The sequence below is a fragment of the Hyperoodon ampullatus genome (assembly GCF_949752795.1).
Source record: "Hyperoodon ampullatus genome assembly, chromosome: 8".
NCBI classification, from domain to species: domain Eukaryota; kingdom Metazoa; phylum Chordata; class Mammalia; order Artiodactyla; family Ziphiidae; genus Hyperoodon; species Hyperoodon ampullatus.
Window position 1 is genome coordinate 15,864,563 of NC_136921.1, and position 18,694 is coordinate 15,883,256.

General features: G+C 43.2%; 1 long non-coding RNA gene across 1 annotated transcript; it reads right to left on the minus strand.

The window, feature by feature from the left end:
- Positions 1 to 881: 881 nt before the first annotated feature.
- LOC307056935 lies at positions 882 to 18,490 on the minus strand. Its single transcript, XR_013811033.1, has 3 exons — positions 18,466 to 18,490; positions 3,085 to 3,216; positions 882 to 1,035 (listed from the first exon to the last, which is right to left on the minus strand). It is a non-coding gene; the product is annotated as an uncharacterized lncRNA (long non-coding RNA).
- Between the last annotated feature and the right edge of the window lie 204 nt (positions 18,491 to 18,694).

An 18,694-nucleotide genomic window follows, 5' to 3' on the forward strand; every position in this document is an offset into this window, starting at 1 on the left:
AGTATTGTAAGAGGGCAGCTGGGAAGACTGTAACAAGCAGGGGACAGGGGGCAGACATTCAGAGGAAGTGGTTTTCGTGAAGGCTTGCTAAGAGCAACAAAGGTTCTGGGAAAACTGAGGACGCCATGGGAAGGTGAGTGACCCAGAACTTACAATATGTCCTTCTTGAGATCAGAAGATGTCTACTGACTGTCCCATTTTTTAAATTGGAGCCCCAGTGGATAAACAAGGTTTCCAAATCTGAAAAATCTTCATTTTAGTCAAAATACAGCCTGATTTCCCTTGAAGGTCATCCCATCGTGTCTTCAGGACGCCTAGGCCCTCCTGAACTTCGGAGCACAGATGTTAGGTTTCCAAACAGGTGAGTCTACCTTTGAGGATTAGAAAAAAAAGCAAGAGCAGGAGCAGTTGATCTGTTGCTAAGGGAAGTTGTTTGTGTGAGACACGGGCTGGCCTCAGTTCTGCCAGATCAGATGTGAAAATCAAAGCGATTATACCCAGTGCAAGAGTTCGAAGTGGCCCCCACTGGCCAAACAGGTGGCCTCTGGATTCCACACAGCCTTTAGCCCCCCTGAAGAAACAGGACTTGAAAATATGAGAGTTTTCAGAAGTTGTTCCATCTGAGATCCTGGGGTTCAAAGGTGTCGATGGTGTAGCCAATGAGAGAAAGCTGGCTAGCAATGTTGCTTTCTTTAATCTGAGTTTTTAATTTTATTTTATATGGGAAATTCTCTTTAATCTTACAACAAAGAGATTTAAGTCTTTTTAAAAAATCCCTTAAATTAATGTTTGAGCCACAGGACCAGAAAGAAAAACATGCTATGTCAAGAAATGATCGTAGACTCGTCTTGTATTGTCTTGTTTTCTTTCATTTGTTTTGTTTTCTCATCCTCCCCTTATGAATCTTTTTTTCTTTTATTTGTAGGCTACTTAATAGAAGAAGAAAGCGGACCAGTCCTGCAGACAAAGCTGAGAAAAGGTTCTTTTCATCCAGCAAGAGTGTGTCCTCATTCTATGAACACAGGCTTGGCAGACCTGAATAACAAAGGGGGAGGAAAATCGATGTCTTAATTTACATCTTTTTATATTGTCTATCCATTAACCAATTTTTGAAGTTATAGACATGCTTAATTCCTTTATCTTTTAACTTTTACAGTAAAATTAAGAGCGATTAACATACAACTATTACACTAGTACCATATTCTGTACCTGACTTTATATTTACCTTTATGAAGTGAGTTTTATACTTTTGTAAGCATATATCCAAACTCATCAAATTGCATACATTCAATCTGTGCAATTTTTTGTGTATCAATGGAGCTGTTAAAAAATGATAGCTTACTTTAAAAAAAAGAGGGGGGAGGGGAGTGTTGGGCCACTTTGCCACACCCTCAGGGAGGAAGGTGACAGGAGAGACTTTCAAAGTACCATGGACTCAAAGGGCCTTCTGGGTGGAAACAGCCCTGGACTATATTTTAACGTCCAAGGATTCATTGTTACCAAAAGTGGGAGTCTGGCTGCTCGCCAGTCAAAAGCCATTAAAGAGGCAAGATTGGTGGAAAGGAAAGTTTGCTTTATTTTGGATGCCAGCAACCCCAGAGTTGGAGTTGGAGGGCAGACTCCTGTCCAAAGGCCAACTGCTCCCCTCCCAGTGACAACCAGTGGGGAAGAGCTTTTACAGGCAGAGGGAGGGGTCTGCATGCAGAAACAACACGGTCAGCTCTGACAGTCGTCTTGAAATTGATCATCTGTGGTCTGACTAGCGTCATCTTGAAATTGATCATCTGTGGTCTGACTAGCGTCATCTTGATTGTTTTAAGTACAATTAATCTTCGGTTCCAGGGTTGGTTTGTCCCATTTTCTTGAGGCCAATTCTTGGACTTGTGGCAGCTTATGTCATGGCTACAGTCTGGTCATCATGTAGTTAACTTCTTCCACCTGATGGGGATTTCAGTATCTACAAGATAGCTCACAGGATACGGCTCAGAATATTACCTATAGCCTTTGAGAAGGAACTAAAGGTCCTTGACTATGCTTAATGACTAAACTATTATTATTTGGTCTCCTTTGACTGTTTTCCTTTGTTTCTGCATTTTCTCACTTCTCTAATTAAACTTATTCTTTGGTTAAAGTTTTTCCACAGACAAAAGGCAGGTGGAGGATGGGGGGTGGGGGGTTGGGGGAGAGGACTATAGGGTCCTGCTCTGTTTCATCATCACTGCCTCAGATAGTCCTAAAATCCTCCAAATACCGGAATTCCCAAGAACGCAGAGAAGGGGGAGGAAAACAATATAGGAAGGAGCATGGAAGCCAGCTGAGAGAAGTTCTTAATGACTTAAAGAAGGATGGAGACAGGATGATGGGGGGAAAAGACTCCCCAGCCTCATTACAGGACATAACCTACACAGAAGAGTCGTGTCTTCTTTCCAGGTTTAGAAATCAGCTGATGATTTAAAAACTTGCCGGAGAATCATCAAGTCTCCATTCAAGGTACGTGGGGGTCATATCCAGGCACCACCATCAGAATCCGGGGTGAACTGGGGACCCATTCTTCTAGATCCTTCAGAAAAAGCCACTCAATAACTTGTTCCCACCTGGTGAGGGCATGTTGCCACCCTGACCCGGACATGAGGGTGAACTTCAGGGGCACCAGGCCAAATGCAGAGAAGAAAGGAGCTGAACGAAGGGTAAGCAATACTGATAAACACCTATGGTCAAGTGAAACAGCTTTGGTTTTTCAACATATGATCACCGGTAGGAAAGAATTAGAATCAGGCTGAGTTGAGGGTAAGTAGTGTACTTAGCATCGTGCTAGAGAAAGCATGGATCCCTGCAATGCACCTGAAGAACCCAATGCGTGGGTCCTTCTATGAAAGGACCATTTCATCCTCTGGATTTCTATAGCACTTTGGTGAAAAGCCTTCTTAAGACATCCATTATATTCCTCCTTGTTTTGTGTTTATTTGTATACCTCTCTTTCCCTTTTCTTATTAGATTGTAAATTCCCTAGGAACAGAAACCAGCTCTCTTCATCTTGTTTACACCCACTCCCAGGGGGCCTGCATCCACCTGGACCTCACTGACCTTGGATGCAGCCAGTGTGATGTTGGCCTGAGTACACCTCGCTGTGAGAATAGACCCCTGGGGAGAGCCCACATTGCAGACGTCCGGTGACACTGAAATGCACCTTCTTGAGCCTGAGACATTGCTGCTTCTCTGAGAGAAGTGAAAAAAAATTGTTTAAATTCAAGAAGATATTTTAGTGAAACAGTTGAAGACAGCCCTTGTGGCAATATAAATAACAGACAACGAAGGATGGAGATGGCGTTTTGAAGGAGAAAGACAAGGTCACCATGCCCTCAGGGCTCATTAGTGGAGATAACACTTCCAGGAAAATAACATCCTTTAAAGATGATTAGAAGTTTCCTAGGTGATCATGAAGTTTCTGGTAACAGTATGAAGTTACCAGAATATACAGAGCATGCCATCTGAGAGCAACTTGATTGGCAATTAGGACAACAGAGAATCTTGGGGCTGGTCTCCTCTTCTTCAGCCGATAAGTTAAAAAAATCAGTGACATGGCAGGGGTTTGATGTTACCTAATGGGCTAAAGCCCTTGATGGCGATAACTGATAATATTGGTGTATGCAGGATTTCATCTTTAACTTGATTTCCTGTGGTGACTAGATGATGAGCAGGGAGACTGGTCATTTATTCTTTGATAGATCCTTTCTGCGGGTATATGAACAATGCAGTAAAGAAGGAGGAATCACAGATTCTACCCTCTTGTGTTCTCCCTCTACCACCACCCCAACAGCAGCTGTGGTGAGGCCAGCAGCCTTCACGTACAGGTGGTGCTCTTGGTAAGACATGCAGGGAACTGTGTTGGCCAACTGCCTCTGTACCTTTACTGTGCAGGGATTATGTCCAAAGCCCACAAAGTATGGCAAAGACATTCAAAAAACATGAAGTCAAGAGTCAAGCAGACCTGGTTTGATGTCTAGGTCTTCCCCTTACCAGCCTTGTGCAAGTTTCTTAACCTTTCTGAGACTCAGTCTTACTTATCTGTAAAATGGCAATAATGTTAATAACTCCCTCATGGTTGTTATAAAAATTAAATGAGATTAGGCTTGGTGGAGTGTCTAGTTGCTGATGAGTACTGACAGAAACAATATTAACATTATGTTTAATTTCTGAAAAGGCCTTGTAAGTGAACCATCTTTCTTCACAGAGAATGAGCCATTTTGCAGTCATCACTCCAGCCAGGGAAAGAAGAAGGGGCCCTTACTGATGATGGAAAACCACAGATCAGCTGGGCACACGTACAGATTTCTACCTTCAAGCTTAGAAGACAACTCTTTGATCAAGGCTAGTTAGCACTTTGCAGGGAGCCTTTAAGATCCTACAGAGGAGACATTCTTTAAACATTTCATGTCATTGTATGTTTATGGTTCCAGAGTAACTAAGATCTTTGAATCTTAGTCTTGGTCTTCCATCAGTCATGTTCTTTCCACTGCTCGTGGAGAAAGATCTCTTGGTTTGGTTCTGGGATGTGACCATAAAAATAGGGATGGCAGACACAAAACAGTGAAGTAATACCCTGCAAGCTGAGTGGGATTTACAAACTTTGCATCATTATTAATGAAAAAGGGGTGGAGTGACAGTGGCCATCATTAGGAAACTCTTGGCTTTTCCCGTCCCTGATGAATGGAGTTATACAGCCAAGATTGCCAAAGATACTCTGAAGTGGACAACATGAGGGATGGGCATTTTTTGAGGCTGATAGACCACAAAAGAGAGAAGGCATGAAGTTAGTCACTTCAGGTGATTGACAGATGCACATCAGCATGTATAAACTAGCTTGGCCAGCAGAGTCTCATTGCCTTGACCTGATCTAGGCACCAGCCTCATTTGACAGGGCATCATGGACCAAAGTACAATAGTGCTAGATGATAGGGTTCATGATCAAGAGGAAGTGGAAGAATATTTTTTTTAAACGAGGAATGAGGGCTTCCCTGGTGGCGCAGTGGTTGAGAGTCCGCCTGCTGATGCAGGGGACATGGGTTCGTGCCCCGGTCCGGGAAGATCCCACATGCCGTGGAGCGGCTGGGCCTGTGAGCCATGGCCGCTGAGCCTGCGCTCCGCAACGGGAGAGGCCACAACAGTGAGAGGCTCGCATACCACAAAAAACAAAAAGAAAAAAAAGGGGGGGGGGAATGAAAAAGTTTGCCAGATGCTCAACAGGAATCTCCCTAAAACAAAAAGTCAAAAAATCATTTTTCTCAGCTATATATCTGCTATGATCTTACCATCTTCATTTAGATACCAATTGGTTGACTTTTTAAAAAATAGAGAAATCAGAGTCACAAAGTTATGGAACCCCTTCCTGTGTACGACCTGCCTTCATTTCTCTTAAAGTTGGGCAAATAATTGCCAAATGTCAATGTGGAGTCAAGTGCTGGTCAGAATCACCTGGAGAACATTGATAAATTACAGGTGCTGTGAGCTTACCCCACATAGACCAACCCAGGACTCCAGGGGTGGCCCCCATTGTTTTAAGCATTCCTGATGATTGTGATGGGTAACCAACTTTGAACTGCTGGAACAGGCCATTTCCTTGCCCAGCTTTACAGAGCCTGCATCAGAACGTCATCTCCACATTATTGGTTGTTCTTGGAACTCACCATCAGGAAGTTGTCCAGCAAGTTCCAAGAAGATAATGTGATGCCAGTAGCCCATTCCTTCTACTTATCCAGGGGTTTTCCTGCTCCTCTGCTGCAAAAAGTCCCTCCTGCCAAAGCACTAATGCTTTCCACTTAAATTGGTCTTTACCTTGAGCTGTATCTGAACCTCCCTGCTCTCAAAGTGGAATCCATCTTACCCCTTCTCTCGCTGAAGACTTTACCTGTTGAGAGTCTTGTAAATGCGACTTGAGTTTGTCCTTGAAACATAGTGGCTAAAATATGACAGTCCAGCAAAAAAATCATGGAAAAATAATCACTCTGACAGGTGCCCAGTAAAAGTCCTAATGTACCCATGGATTTTTTGCTTAAAAAAATTAAAAAAGATTGTTTTATTTCAGTTCAGTGTGTGTGTGTGTGTGTGTGTGTGTGTGTGTGTGTGTGTGTGTGTTGTAGGGGCAGAGAAATTTTGAGTCAGATTTAAGCAAAGCAATAAATTACTCATGTATTCCAAAGGGGAAAAACAATCTGACCCGGTACTTGGAAACTGGGGGAAAGACAAGTTTCTCTTTTATCACTTAGGAAAGATGCCAGGAGTGGGGAGGCAGCAGAGGTGAAGAGGGTGGGAGAGTAGTTTTTCTTTTCTTTTTTTTTTTGCGGTACGCGGGCCTCTCACTGTTGTGGCCTCTCCCGTTGCGGAGCACAGGCTCCGGACGCGCAGGCTCAGCAGCCATGGCTCACGGGCCCAGCCGCTCCGCGGCATGTGGGATCTTCCCGGATTGGGGCACGAACCCGTGTCCCCTGCATCGGCAGGCGGACTCTCAACCACTGCGCCACCAGGGAAGCCCTAGTTTTTCTTTTTTAATCACAGTTTGTAAATGGTATAACATGTATTGCCGTGACTAAATCTCCCTAAATCATATTTTAGAGAAAAAAAAATCCTTTAACCTCCAGTCTTCCTTTGTGAGGAAGAAAGATGTCATGGAAACCATGCTTGTGCCGAAAGCAAGAGATGGTGAAAATGATAGGACTGTTTCCATGACTCCAAAAGGAGATGTTGATCTCCATACAGAGACGGTTATCAAGCCTCAGGAACGGTCCCTTGGCTGAGATGCCCTCGACCACTGTGTCCCAGTTACTCTCTGTCAATATTCTACCCAACCTTTAAAGTCAAATTCAAATTTGCCAGCTTTGGGACTTCCCTGGTGGCGCAGTGGATAAGACTCCACGTTCCCAAGGCAGGGGGCCCGGCTTCAATCCCTGGTCAGGGAACTAGATCCTACATGCATACCGCAACAAAGAGTTTGCATGCCACAACTAAGGAGCCCGCCTGCCGCAACTAAGACCCAGCACAACCAAATAAATAAAAATAAATATTTTTTAAAAACTAAAAAAAAAATTGCCAGCTTCCCCAGAAGCGTCCTCCCCCTTCGGTTACAGGAGGTCTTCCTTTCCCTGAATGTTAGTTCTTCAGACCTTGAGTTGAAACAATGGTTCTCAACTGGGGGGGTGGGGGAGGGGGTGACTTTTTGTCTCAGGGGACTTGTGACAATGTCTGGATTCATTTTTTTAATTGAAGTATAGTTAATTTACAGTGTTGTGTTAGTTTCTAGTGTACAGCAAAGTGATTCAGTTATACATATATGTAGTCTTTTTCATATTCTCTTCCATTATAGGTTATTACACGATGGTGATAACAGTTCCCTGTGCTATACAGTAGGTCCTTGTTGGTTATCTACTTTATATATACTAGTGTGTAACTGTTAATCCCAAACTCCTAATTTATCCTTCCCCCCACCTTTCCCCTTTGATAACCATAAGTTTGTTTTCTATGTCTGTGAGTCTGTTTCTGTTTTGTAAATAAGTTCATTAGTATCATATTTTAGTTTCCACATATAAGTGATATCATATGATATTTGTCTTTGTCTGACTTACTTCATTTATTATGAAAATGTGTAGGTCCATCCATGTTGCTGCAAATGGCATTATTTCATTCTTCTTATGGCTGAGTAGTATTCCACTATATATATGTACCACATCTTCTTTATCCATTCATCTGTCGACGGACATTTAGATTGCTTTCATGTCATGGCTATTGTAAATAGTGCTTCTATGAGAAAACTCTAATTCAAAAAGACACATGCACCCCAACGGACATATTTTTGATGGTCATGGCCAGGAGGGAGGTGCTACTGGCAACTAGTGGGGAGAGGCCAGGGCACTGTGAAACATCCTACAATGCACAGGACAGCCCCACAGCAAACGACTTTCAGCCCCAAATATCAGCAGCGCTGAGGCCGAGAAAGCCTCCCTGCTTGAGGGTGACTTGTGTGCTGGCCCAGCAGCGGCATCTGACACAGCTGAGCTCTCCTTCCTCTTGCCTTTTCTCCTACTTGGCTTCGAGGACATCACACTTTTTGGGTTTCCTCCAACCTTCTAAACATTAGTGTGTGCCAGGCTCGGTCCTTGGACTTCATCACTCCACCATTCTCACTTCAGTTTATACCTTTATATATCTTCAGACCTACCGAGACCTGATTTTGCATCTCAGTCCAGACTCCCCTCTGAATTCCAGGTTCGTGGATGTTAAACATCTCCACGTGGATGTCTCCGGGGCATCTCAAACTCAGCACATCCAAAAGTGAGCTCCTGATCTTTCCCCCAAAAACCTGCTCCTCCAACTAACCTCAGTTCATGGAAATTTCATCTGCTCAGTTGCTCAGGAAAATAACCTCACAGTCATCTCTGAGTCCTCTCTTTCTCTCAAACACTCCTTCAAGGGCTTCCCTGGTGGCGCAGTGGTTGAGAGTCCGCCTGCCGATGCAGGGGACGTGGGTTCGTGCCCCGGTCCGGGAGGATCCCACATTCCGTGGAGCGGCTGGGCCCATGAGCCATGGCCACTGAGCCTGCGCATCCGGAGCCTGTGCTCCGCAGCGGGAGAGGCCACAAGAGTGAGAGGCCTGTGTACCACAAAAACAAAAAAAACACTCCTTCAATCTACCATCAAATCCTACTGACTCAAAATATATCCAAAATCAATTATCACCCTGGCCCAAGCCACCATCATGTCTCGACCTAGAGCATCACACTCGTCTCCTAACTGGTCTCCCTGCTCCTACCTCTGTCCCCTTCTCAATTTGGGAGCCAGGGTGATCCTTTTAAAATATGAATCGGATCATGTCACTTCTATATTCAGAATCTTCAATGGCTCCTGTCCATGCCAAGATAAAAGCCAAAGTTCGTATAATTCTTACATGTTTTCACATGATCCATCTGCTACAAAATCCCCTATCTACCCCCAGCGGTATCTCTCTGACTCGTATCCTACTGCTTTTCCTCCTACCCTCTGCAACCACACTGGCCAGCCTAACACATTCCCACTTCAGGACCTTTGCCTTTGCTGTGCCCTCTGCCTAGAATGCTCTTCCCCTAAAATCCCCACGGCTTGCCCCATCAACCTTTCAGGTCTTATCGAAATGTCACCGTCTCAGAGAGGTCACATGATTTAAAATTGTAGCCCTCCACCTCCCCTCGTCAGTTTTAATACTTTTCCCATAATGCATATCATCATATTTTTCTTGTCTAACTTGTCTAATCCTCCCAATAGGATGCAAGCTCTCAACAGGCTGGGGATTTTTTTCATTGCTGTCTGCACAGCACCCAGAGTAGTGCTGTCTGCAGTAAATGCCCAGTGTGACAAAGGAACGAATCCCCAGTTAGACTTCAAGATGCTCTGGGAATGTGAGCTGCTTTGCATCACCCCACCCAGCCTCTTGCCGATGTCTCCTTTTGCTTCTCCCTGACATTGATCCCTCATATAGGCAGGCACTGTACAAGGAGCTCTTGTACACATTCGTAATTTCATTTACTTTATTAGGAACTCGATCCATTTCTAATTGAATATTCATTCTGAATGCTTAAAACGTCGAAAGGTATCTTCGCCACAGTGAAGGCTTCATCGTGCCTTCTAACCATTTTATCAATCTACCAGGAGTCTGGCTGAGGCTACGGATCATGCCTCAGAGGAGAGGCTGAGAGCGGAGTTCCTGCACCATCTTGTTGACAGACTCGGAACTACACCTCCTGAAGCGGTCTTCCTGTGTCTCAGCGCGTGTGAAATGCTGCTTCTGTTTACTGCTCTCCTCTCCACCCCCAAAGCTATAAAACTCCTCCTCTCCTCACCTTCCTGACGTCCCAAACTCCTCCATGACTGGGAGTGTTTTAGATTGGTGATCTCACTCTTTCAGGAAAATAATCAATTTCCTCCTGGCCCAAAAAGGAGAGAACTGAGGGTGCTTGAGGTTTTGACTTCTCCCAAACTGTTCTTCTACTTAGCAGCTTCACCGAATTCTAGTCCTTAAGTCAGGAAATACTGCAGGTAATGTCAGTGTTTCATATCCCAAGCTGCTCTCTTACGAGGCACGCTTTCCTTGTCATCATGGAAGGCCATCTCAGCCCGTTTCCAAAATTCAGCACCCACCAACCAGCCTGTTGGGAGTTCTATAATATGCTTTTATTTCACTATCAGAACTCAGGCTTTAGATGTAAATCATCCTGGGAGAAGTACAGCTTGATTTCCAATCATACCAACTTAAATGTCCGATAGACAACCTACAGGCAGGTATTAAAGAGTGAGGACAGAGAAGGAAGGTCACTTGTCACCCAGAAGACTAAGTCTAAAGGTAGACACCAAGAGGCAGAGCCTGTGACAAAGAAAGGTCAACAGGGCCTCCAAATTCAACTCCACACACCCTACTCTTTGCTTCATGTTCAGCCTCCCTACACACAGAGTGAGCTCACTACTTCCAACCTTTGTGTTTGGGACTAGACAGGGGAAAGGGGCAGATCAATCTGCATTTCTGAAAATTCGACATTGAAATAATTTATAAAGCAATTCTATTACTCTCAAGAAACACAAACTACAAATTAACTACAGTCACCAAAGTCTGAGAAAAGGCTAGGGACACAGATGGGTGGTTTGTAATTAGCACATGAGTTGCTTGAAAGGAGCTGGCACTTCTGAAACATGAGAAGCTTCTCGAATCACTTTAGCCAAGATGCAGGAGTTTGTTTGTTTCTGTGAGATCTGTAAAGAAAACGAAAGACTGTGGAGTCTTAAGTAAATGTAAACTCTAAGGAGAAGGCAAGAGAATATACATTTATGGACAGCCTATTTATGGCAAGCTCTATACATATTACACACTTATTTATCTAAATTAATAACTCTCTTTAGAGGCCAGCTATGTGACCTTGGGCTAGTAAGGTAACCTCTCCAAGCCTCATTTGCGTCATTTGTAAAATGATGCTGATGTTGTGGAAATCTGTGATGATTCCTTAAAGCCTTAAGCATAGAATTACCCTATGGTCCCACAATGCTACTTCTGGGGGTACACCCCCAAAGAAATGAAAGCAGGAACTCAGATATTTCTACACCAATATTCAAAGCAGCATTAGTCACCATAAACAAAAGGTGGGAACAACCCAAATACCCATAAACAGATGAATGAATAAACAAAATGTGGTCTATGCGTACAGTGGATCCAGCTTTCTAAAGGAATGAAATTCTGACACGTTACAACATGGATGAACCTTGAAAGCACTACACTGAGTGAAAAGAGATAAACACAAAAAGACAAATATTGTATTGTTACAATATTTGTAATTTACTAATTTGTAAATTCGTCTATTTAAATGAGGTACCTAGAATAGGCAAATTCAATACATAGAGACAAAAACTTGAACAATGTTTACTAGGAGGGGAGGAGGGAGAAATGGGGAATTAGTATAAATGGGCACAGTTTCAGTTTGGGATAATGAAAAACTTCTGTAAATGGAAGGTGGTAATAGTTGCACAACATTGTGAATGTGTGAATTGCACACTTAAAAATGGTCAAAATGGTAAATTTAATATATATTTTACCACAATAGTAAATAGATAGAAAGATAGAACGCAAGATGGTGCTGAGTTACTATTCAAAGTCATGTCTTTCTTAGTCCCCAAAAATCAATGTTCTTTCTTATATTGTCTAATTCTAAATGGGTTGGATTATGGATTTGTTAAATTTTATTTTGTGCAAATAAAATTTTATTCTGTGTTGAATACATGTTGTGAATTAATTGGGGTGGTTTTATTAATTACTGAAGCACAAAAAGAAAAAACATCCTAATGAATTTTTCCAAGTACACAATACATGAATCTTCCAGATTTCCTCCTGAGCTGGACCAGTCATCTCCCCTGGGAGACCCCAGCAGTGCACCAATTTCTCTTCTATAGTTCGATGAGAAAAGCCTCCATGATTTATATATATATATATATATATTTTTTTTTTTTGGCTGCATTCGGTCTTCATTGTAGTGCGCGGGCTCCTCATTGCAGTGGCTTCTCTTGCTGCAGAGCAGGGGCTCTAGGCGCGTGGGCTTCAGTAGTTGCAGCACACGGGCTCAGTAGTTGCGGTGCATAGCTCAGTAATTGTGGCTTGTGGACTTAGTTGCTCCATGGCATGTGGGATCTTCCCGGACCAGGGCTTGAACTCATGTCCCCTGCACTGGCAGGCAGATTCTTATCCATTGCACCACCAGGGAAACCCCCATGATGTACTTTTTTTCCATGTACAATGTAGAAGGATGACTTTTTTTCCTCCAATATTAATTGAGATAGAACATTCCAAGACCAAGAAAATGTCATGCATTCGATGATGAGTAAGCTGGACATTATGGGAATGACAGTTACAGGACACAGCTATTTGCCAAAAATATGAGCTATGGGATTTAAGGACTATGTCATGCTGCTCCACTTGATGATTTTTACTTGGATAAGATGAGAGTACCAATTTGGTTTTCTTTTGAGGGGAAAAATGTCCTGCGTATACTAGGGTATGTGGGGTGGGGGCATGGAAGTGTGCACACCCACGTGTTCAGAGCTGTGGGGAAAGAGGGAAAGGCGCCCCCCAACTCAGAGAACTCTGGCACTTACAAGAGGAAATAACTTACTCTTCCTAGTGAGCCAAAACAAGCAAGAGATAAGGGATAAAATGCCCAGGTTATGCTTTTCCCTGGAAGGAAAGTAAGCCAAGAGGACTATCACTTTGAAGACGAGTTATAGAATATGAATCTCTCCACCTAGGGTACTCACCATATTTTCTCATCTCTTTCAAATCCTGCAGAAGTGCATAGTCAAGACAGAAAATAGAAAAGGCCATAAAATGGAGATGCAAATAGTTCTCCAGATGTGAGTCCATCTTAGGAGAAATTGCACTTGTGAGGACAGATAAAAACGTGAAACAGGAAGTAAAGTGGTGGACCTTAAATGTTAAAGCTCAATTGAGAAACATCAATTGAGCACCCACATAGAAGAAATTGAGCTAGACTTCATGAAATAAAGAATAAACATGATCCCCAACAATCCAGTCTCATAAGTAGAAAATTATCTTGATTTGAATAATTAAATAAGTAGTATAGAAAGTTCTAGATGAAAAGTTGAATATGTTTAACTCCTTCCCACTCCTGAGTTCATATTAAAATGGTAGCCAGAAAATTTAAGTGGACATAAACCCAGCAACAGTAAAGAAAATTAAAGATAGGAGGCGGTTAATGAAAATTCAACACATGTCTATAAGACAGAGGATGGCTGAAGGCAGGTTAAAATGAAAATAACAGGAAATCACAGCCTGGAGTCTGTGTGGAAGGGAATACATTCCAGAAAAAAAGCTTGTCTATTCTGCTAAACCCTGGTGAGTTTCAGAACTCAGAAACAACAGGAATGATGAATACAGTGAAATGAAGTTGTGAACAAGAAGCAGCTGCATTGCCCCCACTGCACTCACTTTAAACACCTGGAAGCCAGACAGCATCCACACCCACCCAGTTCTCCAGTCTAATCATCAGAGAGTTCTCAAAACAAATCAAACGGCCCCACTGGAAACATCTCTGCATTCTGGCATTCACGATGCTCTCAAACTCCAAAGCCCTCCAGTTGACAGGTCCTGCCCACATACAGGACATTTTTATTGCTTCACACTTTAATTTGAATGAACGCAAGTATGACCAGCCATTCAGCATAGAGACCTTTATTTTTTTAATGACTCCAACAAATTTAAAGAAAAATGAGTTATAGATGAGAACTCAAAAAAAGAAAACTCTAATCAGTAATTGCACCATAAAATAAAAATAGGATGCTAAAGAAAGTAAGGAAAATTGTGACAAAAATAAGAAATATTGAAAAATTTTAAATGACTACAAACAGAAAAATTCATCACAAGAATTGGAAAATAAAACCAAGATCATGTCCCAAAAATCAGGTCCAAAACACAAGAGATTAAAAAAAAGATGATAGAAAAGATAACAGACCTAGAAGACCAATCCATGGATCCAATATCAGACTAACAAGACTTCTAGAAAAAGAGAAACAGAGAACACAGGAGAAGAAGAAATTATCAAAGAAATGATACAAGACAGTGAGAAGTCAGAGGTGGGACTGATCACTACGGGTTCAGCTAGTAAGGAAAGATGTCACAAAGGAGGGGAGTTTTCAGGTCAACCTGGAAGGATGTGAAGGATTCTGACTAATGGAGAAGTAGAGATTGCCAGTTACAAAGCCCTGTAAGAGTTTAGACCAGGAAAGAGGATGGTTTGTGCCCATGGAAACTGCACAGATTCAGATTCAACAACCATTTCTCTAGCATCAGCATCTCCAGGTACTAGTCTAAGCCCATTATACTGTAACCAGTGGAATCAACACAACCACTTCACAGCTGTCATTTATGGATCAGAACACTTAGCCTGGGAGAGAGAAGTGATGTAGAGTCAGCCCTTTGTATCCATGGGTCCCACATCCACAGATTCAACCAACTACCAATGGAAAATATTCAAAAAAATATTCCAGAAAGCTCCAAAGGTGAAAACTTGAATCTGCTATGTGCCAGCAACTGTATTAGGTATTATAATTAATCAAGAGATGACAAAGTATACAGGAGGATGTGCATAGGTTATATGACAGTTCTACGCCATTTTATACAAGGGACTTGAACATCCGCGGATTTTGATATCTGAGGGGCTCTTGGAACCAATCCCCAAAGATACTGAGGGACAACTGTATCACACAGCTGGTTGGTGTTAGAGTAGAATTCACCCACGATATCCTCAGGCCCAAGTCCATCATTCCTTCATTCAACTGGGGCTGACACATGCTACAAAATGGATGAACCTTGAAAACATTATGCTAAGTAAAAGAAGCCAGTCCCAAAACACCACATACTGTATGATTATATTTATAGAAAATGTCCAGAATAGGGAAATCCATAGAGACAGAAAGTACAGTACTAGTGTTTGCCTAGGCCTGGGAATATATGGTAATGGAAGGTCACTGCTAATGGATATGTAGTTTCTTTTTGGGGTGATGGAAATATTCTTAAAATTAGATTGTGGCAATGTTTGCACTACTCTGTGAGTATATTAAAAAGCATGAATTTTATACTTGAGATGGGTAAATTGTATGGTATGTGAATTATATCTCAATAAGACTTTCTTTTTAAGGCATGATTAGATTTATGTTTTGGAAAGATCAACCTGGTAGCAGCATGGGAAAAATCAGGAATATAGAAAATGAACACAGAAAGACCAGTGAGTAGGTTATTTTCACAATCGAGGTGGGTGTTGATGACAGACTGCACTACAGTGGTGGTGGTAGAGGTGGAGACACGGACCATTCAGGAGATTTAGAAGGCATGATACACAGGAGTTGGTGCCTCGTTGGCTACTGGAAATAAGTGCAAGGGAGGAGTCCAAGATGGCACCCAGGTCGTAGCTAGGTGGATAAATGATTGCATTCACTAAGACAGAGCATGCTGAAAGGACCAAGCTTGCTCTTACGGACAGGATTATTACGCATTTAATTTAGAGGTGCTTTGGGACATCTAAGTAGAGATGTTTGGCAAACAGAGACACTGGATTGGCACTCAGAGAAGACAGAGCTGGAGACAGCAATGTGTGGGTTACCAGAGTGTTTTGGCTACGAAGCTTTGGGCTTGGATGAGATCACCTGGGGAGAGAAGAGGGCTTGGGGCAGAGCCTGATGAACCCTTTCTGTTTAAAGGGCTGGCTAGGGCTTCCCTGGTGGCTCAGTGGTTGAGAGTCCGCCTGCTGATGCAGGGAACACGGGTTCGTGCCCCGGTCCAGGAAGATCCCACTTGCTGCGGAGCGGCTGGGCCCATGAGCCATGGCCACTGAGCCTGAGCGTCCAGAGCCTGTGCTTCGCAACGGGAGAGGCCACAACAGTGAGAGGCCTGCATATCGCAAAAAAAAAAAAGAAGAAAAAAAAAAAAAAAAAGGCTGGCTAGAGGAGGATACACCCACACAGGAGAAGCCAAAGAAAGACCTAGAAATGTAAGGGGAATGGTGCCAGAGGGGGGTTGTGCTTCACGGAGTCTATATTGTATTGTCAACAGTACCTTTTTTATTCATTCACTTTATCCCCATTCTCCTTTTTGTTTGCTTGTGCTCTTATAATGTGCACCGCTTTGTGGAGTAAGCATGTTACACATCTCACGCTGGACTTTTCACTCTGCATAGTAACAAGCTCCATTTTGTCCATAGCTTCTAACTGCCTCCGTTGCTCAATTAAATATTTTTAAATAGAGGAATTTAAATAACTGCATAATAGTCCATCATAGGATTGTTCCTTCATTTTAATCTATGTCCCTGGTGTTGGGTACAAGATTTCTTCCTTGCACCTTGTTACTCCTCAGTCTGCAGACAGACCTAGTTTGTGTGTATCTCTGCTGTGTGACCATGTCCAGTTTACTTAATGTCTCTGAGCCTCAATTTTTCTCAACCTAAGGATTGTATATTACATGGAACACTGGTGTATGAAATACCCAAACAAAAGGTGAAGGGATTGCTGTGGACAAAGCTCCCAGTGACAGCAAAGATTCTATATTCTACATAGCTCTGCACTTCCTGGTGTGAGGATCTCAGTCCACAGTTCATATCAGGCACATCTCCTTGGCAACTTTTGCGAACAAACAAATACATAAAGTGGGACAGAGAGGAGAGGTCTAGGGTTGCATAGAAGCACAGCACACTGTCACTTGGTGAGGTGTGAGATGCACTTACATCTCACCAGCGCTCTGCTCAACAGCACGACTGGCAAACCACTCCAGTGTTGCCGAAAGCTGAAGAAGGGCCGTGGGAAGACGACGTTGCAACCACGAGTCAGGAGAAGCGACGGAAACAAACTCACCCACCACCACCACCATTTCCCCAAGCAGAGGTGGGTATAGTGGGGAGGTCTGTGCTGACCATTCACCCAGAGAAGGCTGCCCTTAGTACCCAAGGACATGCCAGCTCTCGTTCGTCCTACAGAATCTCCCCATCAAGGTGAAAGAGCCCCGTGGAAAATCTGGGTGGAGGTGGGAGGGATCCTGCTGGGGCTACAGTAGGTGTCTGTGTCCCCATATCGAAAAGCTCTGGGTGAAGTCGCCAGGGGAGAGGCTGCAGATATCTGAGGTCCCCCTCAGGGAGCCAGCATCTGAAGCCACCAGGATTTAGAGAACCAACTAGACTTTTAGCACTGATGCCAGACACCACAGCCCATGCTAACAGAGAAGGAAATCCCAGAAGGTCCACAGTGCAAGTTCTGACCCCCCTCCTTGAGAAAGTATTTTAAAGTCCAGGATGGGGGCAGGAGGGAGCAAAAGAAGCCCCCAGAGTGGCTGTAAACAGGCATGAGGCATCTTTATGAAGTTAGGGAAATGCTCTATAACTGGATTGTGGTGATGGTTGCCCAACTCTATAAATTGACTAAAATATCACTGAATTACACACTTAAAGTGGGTAAATTTTATGGTATATAAAGTATACCTCAATAAAGTTTTTAAAAAAAGGAAACCTATGGATGGAAAATTTAAATGGAAAATGTGGCTATAATTATCAAATTCAAACCGAAATAGAAATTACTAGAATGACGTGCATGTCAGGAACAGGGTAACTAGGATGTCCACTCTAAACCGAAGTTAACAAAACTCCATTCTAAGGATATAGCAGTCTTCCTGTTTTCATATAGTCAACGTGTTCATTTATACCTCGTCTACATAAGCGTCTGGCGCAGTGTGCGGCACACAGTAAGCCATCAGCTGAGTGGCTGTCATTTCACTGACTGCTCAGGAAACATGTCAGTGCCACTCCTGGACACCAGGGCAGGCCTGGAGAAGGGTGGGAGACTACGTGGGCAGGATACGGTTCGCATCTGGGTCAACAAGGCAGGGATGAGAGGTTTGGAGCTATTACAGCCAGTCAACAGGTGAGGACCAGCAGGATAGCTCGGAAAGGCCTGGCAGCACTAACCAAGAGATTCTGGAGTCTAGGAGACGGGGGTCCACCAAACTAGTTTGCAATGTGTGTCAGACTGACTCAGTGCCTACCCAGCTCTGTCACTTACTCATTTAACTGCTGTAAGTCTCAGCTTCCTCATCTGTAAAGCAAGATGAATAAGGACACCCATTGGTGTGGCTCTGTCATGGGGATTAACACACATCAAATACTTGGCTAATTCTCAGTGTTAACTATAATAATAATAATTATCATTACATTATTATTATTATTCCAGAACCCACAAGCATGAGAATTGTTAGTGTCTCACGGAGCATGGCTGTTCAAGAGGTTTTTCCAATAAAACTGAAATTATTTTTTCCGTATCTTTAAAGCAAAAAAAAAAAAAAAAAAAAAAAAGATAGGACTTGGGGGGAAATAGAGAGACCGATCATAAAATTCAAAAAGCAATTCTTGTTACCAACACTGCAATCCCAGAACCATCCTTTTCTTCACGTATCCATAATCAGTTTCAACATCAAGGGCACGGAGATGACCAGTGGTCGTGGGCGTCTTGCTATGGTGAGTCTGCATCCATCATCCTCTCTACCTCTGGAAATAGCCTTTCCTGCTGCCCAGAGTGCCCTGAGTCTGAGAGAGAGAGGCTCTGTGTCTACGCCACTCCGGGAAGACGGGAAGTGGCAGCTGGC